Genomic DNA, 4,039 nt, shown 5'->3' with positions numbered 1-4,039 from the left:
TATATATATATATATATATATATATATATATATATATATATATATATATATATATAAGGTTGATGTTAGTAGGGGCGAAACTTATTTTGGTATACCACTACTATATACGACTGCTAACGCTAAAATAGACTGGTCCTTTTCTGTTTACGCGCGACTTCAAAACAGTTTAAGTCTAATCGAATCTAAAGTTGTTTTCAACCAATAGACACAAGTCGTCATAATCATCCTATCTTTGTTATACACAGAATATGCAACAAAAACAGAATGATGCTAGTGTTGATTTATGTCTCTTGTTAGAAAGTAATTATGAGTTTAAAAAGGTGTTTACTTATGTATATTTATGAAATATATGATGATGAAAATGAAAATTTATTTTTCCTAGAAATGTACAGCCAGTTTTTCAAAGTACAAAATTCAATAAAGAAAAGACGTCTATCACTTCTAAAGAAAAAATAACAATATACTGGTCCTGAATTGTATTGGGAAATATGGATTAATTTATATACGGAAAACGATTTTTGTATGACTTCTAGAATGAAATGTGTAACATTTGAACAGTTGTTGAATTTAATAATGCGTCAAAAAAGAATACAATAAATAAGCAATAAATAATATATTTTTCTCACATATATATTTCTTTTCCACAATGATATTTTTCTTAGAAGTATTAAATGTAACAAATAATTATTGCGCTAGCATCATTGGTAAATGCTTAATGTCATTACATATATATAGCAAATACTGACTGATCCAATTACATTTAAAACAAATTATACAATTAACAGTATTTTATGAATAAGACAAGATATGTTGTAAATACTGTATTTAGTTATATTTAGAAAACTTTCTATGTTTTTGAAGTCTTTGTCTACACTAATTTAAAAATTCTGTCGTAAATATTATACAAAAAAATTTATAATTGAAATATAATTTTGGATATATATTGGAGGATACAACCAATAGCAGTACAAAAAATACAACAAATAGCTAAATATTATTAGGCACATGAAATATCTATGGCACAAATCGGGAACAAATTTGAGGCAGCAACATCAACTGTTACCAATTGCATTACTACATGGATAAACCTTATATCACAATTAGAACCTATTTTAATACATTGGCTTACTATAGATCAAAGAGTTAATATAGAAGAAAAGTTCACGAATATTGTAGATTTTCCAAGTAGATATGTCCATGATGATAAAAAACAATGCAATTTATAAATAAAAATATCAGATAATATAATCTTTAAAAATCTTTAAAAAAAATAAATCGTACACTAATCGTATAATTTTAATTCTATAGTTCACTATTTTAATCGCCATTGATCATTACTTAATCTATACACTGTTAAATATTAGAGGGTTAAATTTAAACCAATTTCTTGAGTTAAATAACATTTAGTTATTTTTAACTATCATGTGTGTCAAAATTTACTATTTTAACACAAAACATGTGTTGAAAAAAACAACCACATCTAATCAACCCATTTAAAACAATATTAAGTTATTTTTTACTAAAACAAAGGTTACATTAACGTAACATAATAAAAAATAAAGTAAATTTTAGTCAAATTTAATACATTTCTTAAGTTAAATTATTTTACTCCATTACATTAGTTAAATTAACAATATATTTAGTAGGAGCAGTGGCGACTTATAGGAATGGTTAAAAATAACTCAAATTGAGTATAATTTGACACTACGGATTTAACAGTGTAAGTGCAAAAGAAATTAACGTATAAAATACTCAGCGAAAAATAAACCATCGAATTGACATTGTTTCGACATTGGAAAAGTCTAAACTACGTCAAATCGATATAAAACCAATGGTTTATTTCTCGCTGGATACAACTATTTATTTTATATTTGGCGCATATTTGTTACGTATCAGAAAAACTACCTTGCTCTCGAGCGTGGTATAGCGTGGTATGAACCAAAGAGATACCAAAACGGTTAGCCACGCCTCTACCACAAGCTACTAAACACGCGAAAACGTCCTGGTATACTTTGGTACACTTTGGTACGTATACCAGACGATCGCCAAAAATCACCTTATATTTCTCTGTTAGATGGCGGGACAGCGGGAGTGTCCCGATTAGCACATATCAAGCGACCGGGAGTGTCGCGAAGCCAAGTGCTAGCGCAAAGCAACTCGCGGCCGACCGTGTTATATTATGATAACTTGCTATCTTTATTTAATAATATCAGAAGCAAGAAATCGTATTCCAATTTTATGTATAACGATATACATGGTTTTATGTATAACGATATACAAATGTGTTGAGTTGATCACATATATATAAATTCTTTTGTCAATAACTTTTTAATAAATTACGAGCGTCCGGCTAAAACCTTCTGAAGGTTACTTAGCAGAGGGTCCTTAATAATATATATCAAGATCAAGATCAAGCTGGGTCCTCTAAAATAAATAATTACCAAATCATAAAGTAAGCTTACAGAATATTATATTGTCACCTCATTTTCTCAATGAACGAGACGAAGAAAGGAATATATATAATTCTAATACAAATGAGAAAGACTGCATGTTATTATTAGTAAATTATAGTTATTTAAAGTTGCAGCATCGACATTAAAATTAAGTGTTGGCTCTGTTCTAGTTTAAACGTTGATATCTGCTCTCATATCGCAAAAATGTGTTTGTTTTTATGCTGTTTTTACCTGATCAACGTGAATGACAAGCGTGGTGCAGCAACCACGTGGTAGAAAAAATAATGTTTACGTGGTTGTCGAGAGTTGGAGAAGGTCGTGCAGTGAGAAAAAAGCCGCGCTTGCTGCGTGCTGTTTCGTATAACACGTACGTATATAACTTCATAAAAAAGCATCTGCAACATACGGATATTGTTCACTCGCCAGTCGTGTTGCTCCGCACATGCTCGACTTTGCAACAATAGCGCTGTGTTGATTGAGAAAGCGGAACAATATCAATGTTGATATTTACATTTTTAGATGTCGTAGTAAAACTTGAAACAAAAACGAAATAGAGAAATTACTGCATTTCCATGCGGACGTAGAATTATTCTTTTATAAAAGCACAATTAGCAGAATTACGTAAATGCGAAAAACATCGATTATTGTGTTAGCATTAAAGTAAAAATGAATTTAAAACTTGATAGAAAATTTTAGTTTAGATTTGTGTCGATGTATCTCGATGCGATTATCTTATTCGTTTTATAGTAAGCTATTAAATATCTATATTATTCATGATTGAGCCAACTAGTAAATAAAGAATAAAAGCGATCCGCCAAATGTAGACTGACCGACATAGTCAATTTTATAGATTTTAGATATCATCATAAGATATCATCATTAGATATCATCATATAGATATCGTCATATTTTAGATTTTTATTTTAAATGATTTAAGCGCTCGCACACAGTGAGGGTAAATACACTTCGTGCTATAATTATATAGGACGTAAGAAGAAGTGTGAAATGGACACAACTTAATTTATATATAACAACAAATAATTTTATAAATTTCAGTAATCTCTTTGTTATTATTATCAATGAAAAAAACCGCGAAATATAGAAAAGATATTAATATTATAAATTAACGTGACAATTTTTATCACGCTTTAACAATGCTCGCGTAGATATATTACATACAATTGTATGTCTAAACAAAATTTGCACGCATGATGGAATATAAGTACGCGCATAAACTATCAGCTCGGAGCTATGTACTAAAATTACCGTGTTACCTCTTTGTCTTTCTCTCCACATTGGTAGATAGTAACGTTGGCAACTATCATTACAACAAGTCGCAAAAAACTATCGATCAGCGTAAAGTTCCGCCTATCTGCTAGAAGTAATTTCTTTCCTGCGGCTCGAAGAAAGCCCGCGAGAGCCCGCGCAAGCGCTACTAGTCCTCTTCGTAGCGCAAAATAGTCTCGGGAATCGGCCAGGTGTCAGTGCATCGCGTGCTTTCGCAGATCAAACATGACTCGTTCGTTGCGCAAATCTCCGTTGAAGAAAAATCTCTACAAGCAGTACAGTGACTATAGTCTTCAGTT

The 4,039-nt window shown here is 30.6% G+C and overlaps 1 protein-coding gene across 1 annotated transcript in view; it reads left to right on the top strand.

Annotated features, from left to right (window-relative positions):
- The window catches only part of LOC116843439, a 10,526-nt gene that overhangs the window by 1,786 nt on the left and 4,701 nt on the right, over positions 1-4,039 (top strand). The window lies entirely within an intron of this gene.

Source organism: Odontomachus brunneus, unplaced genomic scaffold (genome assembly GCF_010583005.1).
Source record: "Odontomachus brunneus isolate Ranch 3 - 2012 unplaced genomic scaffold, Obru_v1 Obru_scaffold_032, whole genome shotgun sequence".
Classification (NCBI taxonomy): domain Eukaryota; kingdom Metazoa; phylum Arthropoda; class Insecta; order Hymenoptera; family Formicidae; genus Odontomachus; species Odontomachus brunneus.
Note: the sequence above shows the minus strand (reverse complement) of the source record. Positions and strands in the feature narration are given on the sequence as shown.